General features: G+C 33.0%; 1 long non-coding RNA gene across 1 annotated transcript in view; it reads left to right on the plus strand.

Moving 5' to 3' along the window:
• The window catches only part of LOC127868871 (uncharacterized), an 11,899-nt gene extending 5,389 nt beyond the window's left edge, over window positions 1–6,510 (plus strand). Inside the window, exon 2 of the long non-coding RNA XR_008044284.1 lies at window positions 5,768–6,510. This is a non-coding gene — a long non-coding RNA (uncharacterized LOC127868871). The remainder of the gene's footprint in view (window positions 1–5,767) is intronic.
• The last annotated feature ends 4,794 nt before the right edge of the window (window positions 6,511–11,304 follow it).

Genomic DNA, 11,304 nt, shown 5'->3' on the forward strand with positions numbered 1-11,304 from the left:
TGAATAATATGCTGTTTTAATTTATAAGTGAAATAGACACCTGCATATAAAAACTGATTTTACATCAAAACTAAATGTTTAATTTGATTTTTAGCTCCACTGGCCAAAGGTCCTGTGTCCATCGTGCATCCATGCATAAACTTTTCCTTTAAACATCTTCTCCTAAACTACTGGTCCAATTCTGATGAAATTTCTTAGGAATGTTCCTGGGGTGAACCTCTTTCAAATTTGTTCAAATTATGCCCCTGGGGTCAAATTTGACTCTGCCCTGGGGTTACAAAATTGAAAATTTGCTTAAATAAGGCCTATTTTGTGAAAACTTTCAAAATCTCCCGTCCATAACCATTGGGCCTAGGGCTATCAAATTTGGTATGTAGAGACATCTAATAGTCCTCTACCAAATTTGTTCAAATTATATCCCTGGGGTCAAATTTGACCCTGCCCCGGGGGTCACAAAATTGAACATATGCTTATATAGGGTATATTTTGTGAAAACTTTACAAATCTTCTCGTCCATAACCATTGGGCTTAGGGCTACCAAATTTGGTATGTAGTGGCATCTTATAGTCCTCTACCAAGTTTGTTCAAATTATGCCCCTGGGGTCAAGTTTGACCCTGCCCCGAGGGTCACAAAATTGAACATATGCTTATATAAGGCCTATTTTGTGATAACTTACAAAAAATTATTGTCCATAACAATCCGGCCTAGGGCTATCAAATTTGGTATATAGTGACATCTAATAGTCCTCTACCTAATTTGTTCAAATTTGATCCCTTGGGTCAAATTTGACCCTGCCCCGGGGGTCACAAAATTGAACATATGCTTATATAATGCCTATTTTGTGATAACTTAAAAAAAAATCTTGTACATAACCATTAGGCCTAGGGCTACACAATTTGGTATGTAGTGACATTGTATAGTCCTCTACTTAGTTTGTTCAAATAATGCCCCAGGGGTCAAATTTGACCCTGCCCCGGGGGCCACAAAATCAATTATAAGCTTATATAGTGCCTATTTTGTGAAAATTTTAAAACTCTTCTTGTCCTTAACCATAAGGCATAGGGCAACCAAATTTGGTATGTAGTGACATGTTATAGTTCTCTACCAAGTTTGTTAAAATTATGCCCCTTGGGTCAAATTTGACCCTGCCCGGGGTCACAAAACACTTACACTTATATGGGGCCTATTTTGTGAAAACTTTAAAAATCTTGTTGTCCATGACCATTGGGCCTAGGGCTACCCAATTTGGTATGTAGTGACATCTAATAAATCTCTACCAAATTTGTTCAAATAATGCCTCTGGGGTCAACTTTGACCCTGCCCCGGGGGGTCACAAAATTGAATAAACGCTTTTAAAGCGCCTATTTTGTGAAATCTTTAAAAATCTTCTTTTCGAAAACCATTTGGACTATGGCTACCAAATTTGGTATGCAGTAACATCTTATAGTCCTCTACCAAGTTTGTTCAAATTATGCCCTTTGGGTCAAATTTGATCCTGACCCGCATGTCACAAAATTGAACATTATATACGCGTATATCTTGCTTATTTTGTGAAAACTTTAAAAATATTCTTGTCCTTAACTCTAGGATCTAGGGCTACCACATTTTGTATGTAGTGAGATATAGTAGTCCTCTACAAAATTTGCTCAAATTATGCCCCTGGGGTTAAATTTGACCCAGCCCAGAAGGTCACAAAAGTGTACATGTGCTTAAATAGGGCCTATATTTAAGTATTTGCACATGCAGAGAAATCTGTTTCAGCCTTTTTTCAGCAGTGGAGCGATACAGGGCCATCATGGCCCTCTTGTTTAAATACTCAAAAAATGAAACCGGTTTCATGCTTGCATGAACACAGTTTATAAATGCTGTCAGAATTATAAAATATGCAATTACTATAAATACAAATGCCAGGGAAAAGTGCTTTTTGTACTAAAAAATTCGAATGAATATTACAATAATACATTCTGAATACTTTAGTATGTAATTAACAGTTTTGTCTGAGAAAATCACAAAATTTTATATATTTATTCAAATTCACATAAATCATATTTCCAAAACACATAATTACTTCAAATCCTTTCACACAATACTGAAAAAAATGCACAGTTTCTGATTGTTATTGATTCTTTATTAATTTATACATGTACCATTTTTTAATCTTGATGCATCCTCAATTGTATAATGCCCATCTTAATCTGTTTTAACAGTTATAATATAAAGATTAAGGCTGACTCAGTAAAATAATAATCCATGATTTCTGCAGTACTTGCAGACAAACTAGGAATACTGCTGTATATTATCTATCTATCTAATAGGATATAAATTTGGCTTCAATAGAAAAAAATCAAAGCATACACATGTATAAAATGTGTATGTATATATTAGTTAAACTTAAATTGATTGACCATCGATAAAAAGATATTATAATATATGTATATATATATATATATATCCTTGTAAAACTAAAAATTAAATATGTATGTTTCTATTACATCATTTAGGACTTTTATTTTCAGACAAAGTAGAGTGAAGCTTAAAACAGTATCCCATTGTAACAGTCAATTTTGAGAAAATCAACCTTATAATTATTCTCTGTGTTGGCCAATGTCATAATTGGTATAAAATGTATATTGAACTGGAAGTTTTCTTTATTTTAAATGATAACATTTGCTTGGTCAGCCATAATTGTCACAATCAAGTGGTCTTTTTACACTGTAGTTTTCTCACTGACTATGGGTTTGTTCCGAGAATGAGCCACACAAAGTATCGTTGGGGATATGAGTTGTCAATTTTATGTTTATCAGTCTTTCATAATCCAGTATACCTGTAAAAAGGGAATTTGTAACTAATAATCACACAATATACACAATTAAAATTGTAGGCATTTAGATTTATTTAGTACTGCACATTAATCATTTTCCAAAAATATGTAGCAACATTACATTATATAATGCTGCAATACTAAAGTAATTTACTAATTAAAGGTCGCTGATGTGTAATGGATGTGGTGTCCACCTAATGATCTGGAGGTCACTGGTTTGATCCCCAGTGTGGGAGCATTCTTAAGAAATCTCCAAGAGACACCCAAGTACTGGTTCTAGGCCCAGGAAACGAACTCAAGAGCATTTCACATACATGTACGTAGTTAGTACTTTAAATTTAATCGAACTAAAAATGGGTTAAAACTAACAACTGAAACCCTTATTAATACATTTTATTTTGAATCAAGCAAATGTGCTAATTCATTAAAACAATGAGTAAAATTTGAAAAATTCTACTTTAAAGTAATCATGATAATTTAGATCATTTTCAGAATATTTAATGATGATAATGATACAATTATATATTCCCTAAATGATAAAAATAAAACACGTAATGTTAATTTATGAAAAAACGTTTTAATTTTATCAATATCATGTTAATTACAACTAGATACAGGCAATTAGATCAGAAACGTGCATTAATTATATTAATGAACAACCCAGACATTTGTAGTGATTTATGGTCCCTATTAGCTAAAGAAACTTCAGCGTACAGTTTACACTGTATTGACAGACCTGTACGCTGAAGCTTACTCCGTATCGAAAGTCAACCAGAGTCATAACATATTTATGTCACGCTATAAATCAAAGAAAGCTCAGTTTCTTGGAAACATTTCTACATATATTGGTGAATTAATATAAAATACTGCATCGGGGATTATTTTAAGGTTCAAATGTTTCAAATGCATCTTACAATATACGAAAATAACTCTCATCAGTCTGAAATTCACAATTTTGACGCCATTGCCGCTTTGTCACGTGACGAGTTTTCATTTCGATACTTTCAGATCGACCTTGACATTATTTGCTGAAATTGTAAATATTACTTTCGTTTTCTGAAATGTATTATTTGTGATAAACAACTTACGTCTGGTGGATTATAAGACTGATTTTAGCGTAAATCCGGTAGTTTTAAATAATATTTACTTTGAGTTTGTATTTACACTACAATTTGTTTACAAAACAAGCGAGAATAATCTAAAATACCGGGAAATGTCATTCTGAATTTGAAAACACTTGAGCGCATGGTATGTTACTAAAAATAGAAATAACGTCATATGACCGTGAAATCCGGGAGATTCGCATTTCAAGTAAGTCTGACACATCGCTGTTTTTCTCGATATGTAAAAGCAGAATAGATAAATTGTAAATGTTTAAGATAGTATTTTGTGAAAGATTATATCAGTTAAATGTAAAAAATGTCAATCTTTCCGATCAAGTGGTTGATTTGGGACAATAACTGCATTTAAAAGCTGTTTTGGACCGGTATTTATTAACTGTCAACTTTTCGGGAATTTCTGGTTGACTTTCCTAATGGAATTGGTCCATAACTATAAAGTCGCGCCAGTCAAAAATCATAAAAAGCGACATTTAAAGTTATGGTATTTGTTTGTTTGTTTGTTTTATTTGTGCATACATGTCAAGCAATTTACAATTCAATGCAATGAAGGCAATAAATAACGTATAGATTGCATTATTATCATATTCAGAAACATGCATTACATGAATGGTGCCATTTATCACAGATCCAAATAAGATTACGACATGATGTATACACAGGATAACCCGTAAAGCTTAGACATGTAAACATGAAAAAGCTTATTTCCAACGGGGTCCCTGGATTTAGTCGAACAGATCTTATAAGTGACTATAAATATATTGTTTTTCAGTTCTTAATATATAATCGACATGATCCTACACATGATTTCTTCTACAAATTAAATGAATCTTTCAAAAGTTGACATGATAATACACTGACACGAATAAAAACATAAAAAATAATGAATTACATAAAATAAAACAAATCTAAAAGTAAAAATACATGGAATTCTCGTCTACCTTCATATCATTTAATAGATGTGTCTTAACAAGTTTCTTAAAAGTAAATTTCGATTCGATGGACTTTATATTATCGGGTAATGCATTCCAATCCGTAATACCATTGTAGTAAAATGAAGAACTAGTAAAGCCATCAACTTGAGGTACATAAAAATTAAATCGGGATCTATTCCCATACTGATGGACATCTGTACATTTGACAAAATTGTCTTTCATATAGCTTGGACATTTATTGTAGAAAATCTTATGGATGTGGTTAAGCCGAAGTTGCTTGCATCTTTGTTCAACTTTCAATAAACCAAGTTCTTCAAAATGCGATACAACAAGTGATGTCCTACAATGGGAATTGTTAATAAAACGAACCATATTATTTTGGACTATTTGTAACTTGTGCTTAAGCTGTTTCGTGAGTCCACAATACCACGAAGAGGATACATAATTTAAATGACATTGTATTAAAGAATTACATAAGCTTTTTCTAAGACTTTTATTTAAAAAATCACGTTGTCTATATAAAAATTTAAGTCTAGAGTTAACCTTCTTGACGATATTATTTACAATAGAAGTACCGGACAAATCAGCATCTAGAATAGAACCAAGATATTTTACATACGTCTGAGATTTTATAACATGATCATTACATTGTATATGAAAATTGTCCACCTTGGTGAGTTTACGTATCGAACCAAAAAGAATACATTCTGTTTTGCCTAGATGGAGGGATAGCTTATTTTCAATTAACCATTTACTACAGGACTCGAGTTCTTTGCCTAAAACTTGACTGATGGTACTTGGATCTTTATGTGAATACAAAATAGCACTGTCATCAGCATAGATTATTAATTTACAGTTGGATGATATACTTGTTTTCATATCATTAACGTAGGTCAAGAACAAAAGAGGACCCAGTATACTCCCTTGGGGAACACCACACACTACCGATTCGAAATCCGATTTAGCGGCATTAACATGTACAGACTGCGTCCTATCATCTAGGTACGAGCGAAACCACTCCACAGACTCCACTCCCATCGCACGAAGCTTCCGACACAGAATGTCATGATCTACAGTGTCGAATGCCTTCTGTAGATCTAACATAATCATACCAGTAAACAAGCCATTAGAGGTTTGTCCACGTATATGATCAGACAGGTGAATAAGACAGGAGTCAGTGGAGTGATTCCCCCTGAATCCACTCTGATACTCATACAACAGACCGTTCTTCACTAAAAAGGATTCCAACTGGTTGTATACAGCTCTCTCTAATATTTTTGAAACAATGGACAAAATACTAACCGGTCTATAATCAGAAACCTCGGACCTTTTGTCTTTCTTAAACAGTGGTTTTACCTTAGCACTTTTTAAATCAGTGGGAACTACATTGTTAACAATAGAGCTATTTATAAAAAATGTAATATGAGTTTTGATATAAGGAGCAGAATCTTTCGAAAATCTGGCCGGGATTTCGTCTAACCCAGTACTTTTAGAAAAATTCAATTTGCTTAACTCTTTGTAAACAAAATCTTCAGAAACTGTATGAAGTTTAAAAGAATTGTGAGCAGGATTTCTGTCTTTGTAAAACGATTTAAAAATGTTAGATGCTGTATTAAATAGATTTGGTAGTCAGAACTAGGTCACTATTTGATTAACGTTCTATACATGACCTGTCATAAAAGGTATTTTTTAGCCAGTACTACAATCGGCAATGATAGTCTGTATTGCATACATATTCCAACGTCTATTATTGATTCGCTTCCTCAAACTGAACAAATATTTAATGTTTACATCGCGAAACGTAATGCATCCAGTTTCACTTTCGGTTTGGTTGGTTTTGAAAACACCGTAATTTCATCTTAAAAATTGGATGATAGGGTGATTAAATAATAATGGAAAAGTAAATCACTTGGATAATAGGTCAAAATGCAACACAAATGAATGTTAATAGTGCTATTTATATCAAAGTTTCGGTAAAAAGTTTGGCGCTAGTCCAACGCGCATCGTATACAGCCTCATAACAATAGACTGACAACCTTTTGGGTAGTAAAGTAGTAATACAAGGCAATATGGCGACCGTTAGCCACGAGGCCTATCTTACGGAGGAATCCAAGATAGCCGATGTATCACGATTGATAATATTATTACGATTATTTTTAATATTCATTTACCTCCACCGGGCATGACGTCATAACTCAATTATCATTAAACGCCCGTAAAGCATGTTCAGCGAACTAGATAAACATCATGATTCAACGCGGGGTAACGCGTGCAATTATTGTATGCTTAAAAAACTTATTAACCCATTTATGCCTAGTGGACTCTCCAATCCTTCTAAATTGGATCGATTTATTTCCAAAATAAGGGTATATTTGTCTAGTATATTTATTTATATATTTAGAATATTTCTTACAGAAATTTCTTTTTACAAGCAAACAGCGCAGATCCTGGTGAGACTCCGCATCATGCGGCGTCTCATCTGGGTCTACGCTGTTTGCCAAGGCCTTTTTTATAGACGCTATGCATAAATGGGTAAATACTTACGAACCACACCGAAATCCTTATGCAATTTCTTCATTTCATTTAAAAGTAAATATATTTTGTTTTTCAGTAGATGCGACGTTAGCCTTTCATTTGAATGTATTGCTGTGACATAAAATAAAAAATATAATTGCGGGCAAATAATGCTCTTTCAGCAAAAGTATTGGTATTGGCAAGATGACGATGCGACGCTTTCTGTTGTCCTTGATGGTTAAGGCCTATTTCTTTAAATCATGTTTAAGCTACGAATAAAAGCCAAAACATGAATAAAATTCCAACAAGCGACAAAATGTCACCATTGCCTGAAATCTGTAAAAAAAAATAATAAAAGAAAATGACTGTTTCGCAAATGGTCAACATTAATAATACAACACGTTCGTCTTTCCACATTCAACCATAAACTATTTCATTAGTTTCAATGTTGATTACTTTACAAAAGAATTCCTTGCAATGTATTCGTAAAAAGAATGCAGATCACATACAAATACGTTTCGCTGAAATGAAGCCACTAGACTTACACGTTTATTATGCCGTTCTATTAAATTAAGCAGTAAGTTTCCACATAGCCGATCACAAAGGGCATTTCTTAGACTTCATTTTACGTATGACGCAAATAGGCTTGTGTTTTCAAATTCAAAGTCAGTGCATAACAATAACCAACCTCCGCGCAGAGATTTGACTGGAACCAGATGGACCAAATCCCTGCATTGATCACTAATCACGTGATGATAGCCGAGCCACGTGTTACTATAATTTTCGCTTTGTTATCTTTACTTTTTAACATTTAGGTTATTTATTTTTTCTAATTATGACCCTTAGCTGATTTCAATATTTTCAAAATATGAAAGAAAAGAAATACTTTTTATAATATAATTCTTAAATAAAACAATCCTACCAAATCTGGTAGGACTTTATTTTGATGGCAGAGATTGTATGTGAGAGCATGGAACGACATCTCTGCGTGGAGTTTTATCAATAACATCCACTTTTATAACCGCTTTAGTTCGTTTCGCTGCGCGTTTCTATGTCACGATAAGCGTTCAAATAAGCCTGTGCATACTAATTACCTAGAGGAAACCTCAATCAAAAAATAAAACAATAGTATATTGGCTCAATGATATATTTTTTTGCAATTGTAGTTGACTTTTTTTTTCTAAAGTTTATATACATGCATATGACAATTATAAAATACTTTTTAATTCCCTACATTAACCGCGCACATTCATGACCACGACAATTGCGCCGAAAATGAGATATTCAAACACTTTCAAAGACACTAGTTTTAGTTCAAATATTATTTAAAAACAGTGTTCGAAGCAAAAGAAGTTTTATTGCAACTCTCGGCAATTTAAATCAAACAGAAATGGGCCGTTCTCTGTGAAAAAGGGGTTTAATGCATGTGCGTAAAGTGACGTCCCAAATTAGCCTGTGCAGTCCGCATAGGCTAATCAGGGACGGCATTTTCGGCTTTTTAATGTTTTTCGTTTACAAAGAGTCTCTTTTTAGCAAAAGTCATGTTTGGGCGGAAAGTGGCGATTCTGATTACTCTGTGCGGACTGCACAGGCTAATCTGGGACGACACTTTACGCACATGCATTAAACCCCTTTTTCAACGAGCACGGCTCAAATGTTGATAACCAAACTTTCCGCAACAGGTCATTACAAATATGAAAAGCCTTAATTTAAAAGGGAAAAATTTAACGTCTACAAACAACTGTTACCCACTCAATATTGTTTGTAAAAGGATTGCGGTCGGTTTTGTAAATGTAAATTAGTCATGCATATAAAACATAGATCAAATTAAGTGCAAAACAAAAATTAGATGTTTTTTTAATTTCAATTTAGGTGTATTTTGCTATAAAATCTGATTCTTTTTTGTTGCAGTATCAGAAAGTATTGAATTTTTGTTACAATATTCAAGATTTTATGTATAATTTTTCAAGAAGTCCATTGGCCTTGGTGGACACATTTTAGTAAATGCATTTGAAAACAACATTAATAATACTATAAATATATTTCTGACGAGTACTTACGTTATGAGTAAGCGAAGTTGTTGAACATGATACATACATAAATAATATCAATAAGTTATCATCTGCAGTTAATATTAGATGTATTTACTCGTCGCACAAAATCAAAGTGAGACGTCCACAACAACTAACACAAAACTACTGAACATACAGAAGATGAGTACTGCAATTACCATACTACATTGTATTTATTTAAAAATTGCAATTATAGAAAATGCAATAAAATTAGATTTAGAATGAAACGTGTTACATTCTAATATAACAAATTACGTGCCTATTTCGCAACAAAACATACCTAGATGACATCGTATGCGTCATAGAATACACATGTATAACGACATTTATTAAATTCGATTTTTTTACAATTAATTTAAGAACTTTATACTTAACATTTTGATGACGTATAAATTATATGTACATTTCATTTACATACAAACGCCAAAACAGAAGCAATTTACATATTTGAGCTTTTGAAAGAAGGCGACAACATAAATAGATAGACGACATGCGTGGGATATGTTTAATGAGTACATTTTTATCAAATGGACAGACACATGTTTGTTAATCCAACTGAAAATGCGGCATGAACAAAGGCACAAAGTTTATGTATTTACATCTTAAATCTGAGAACAACTTGCATTTAAGCACCAACAGGTGTAGGAATGGGTTTAGACCATCAGCAACTTTCTTTTCTTAATCTATAAGAAGATAATCGTAACCTAGACAAGATAAATACGTACTTTTTAATATTACATAATACTAAATATGGTTAGATTTGAAAGTTTGCTATATTTCTATAAAAGAGCTCTACTCGATTTTACCAATGGACCGTTACAATTTTGGATAAACTCTGTTAATCTGTGTTAAATAGCACCTAGAAATATGGTATCTTGACTGACATCCTGAAAAATGTTACACGTTTATCCATAACGCAAAGGCATTATAGAACTGGCATTGAAAATGTTGACAACATTAAACATATAATCACTGAAGCATAACGGTTAAGCAGTCTGGAAATAGTCAATCCGTTCGAATCATGAAGCACATCTAGAGTTAACATGGTATTGCTAAGACGTTTCATTTTCGAATATCAAATAAGAAATTCGTATTATCTATAATAATAATAATAATAATAAATTAGTTACATAATTATTTCAATAAGGTTTCGATGTCAAAATAAGAATTTATTTTACTTCTGAAAGCCTCGAAAGACAAGTAATACGGCGACATTGAAGATGTATACGGAAATATGAACTACTGCGTACATCACGGGACACTGTTGGAAGATTCATATTTGAACAAAATGTAACTCCAGTAGCAGCAGGGATCACCAGACAACGATAAGTTTTATTAAAGGCAAGTGACCATTAGTCATACAACTACTCGCAGCAAAAACCCATGACGAACACACATATACCAAAAAATTGGGATATCAGCCTTGGAAAAGACAAATCAAATCAACACATAGCATCGGGGGTTTAAATCGGTTTCATGGTGTCCCAACCTCACACGTGGTGCAGTTCAAATCACAAAACCGTTTAGTGAAAATAAATATTAATCTATCTCATTTCAAAATGATCATTTGTCAAAGGAAATACATTTCAATGTAGTTACAGTTTAACTGCTCAATAGTCAGATTGTATCAGCATTATGCGGCGTCTCATCTGGGTCTACGCTGTTTGCCAATGCCTTTTTTTATAGACGCTAGGCATAAATGGGTTAATAACATGCTATGGAGCTACACATCAAATCCAAATACACTTTAAATTCCACGGGTGGAAAAAATGTCCTCAAAGGTATCTAGTTTTAGTGTACTAGTATTTATTTTGAACTGAAATATGTAAAGCAAGAAACAAAT

The sequence above is a fragment of the Dreissena polymorpha genome, chromosome 2, assembly GCF_020536995.1.
Source record: "Dreissena polymorpha isolate Duluth1 chromosome 2, UMN_Dpol_1.0, whole genome shotgun sequence".
In the NCBI taxonomy this organism is placed as follows: domain Eukaryota; kingdom Metazoa; phylum Mollusca; class Bivalvia; order Myida; family Dreissenidae; genus Dreissena; species Dreissena polymorpha.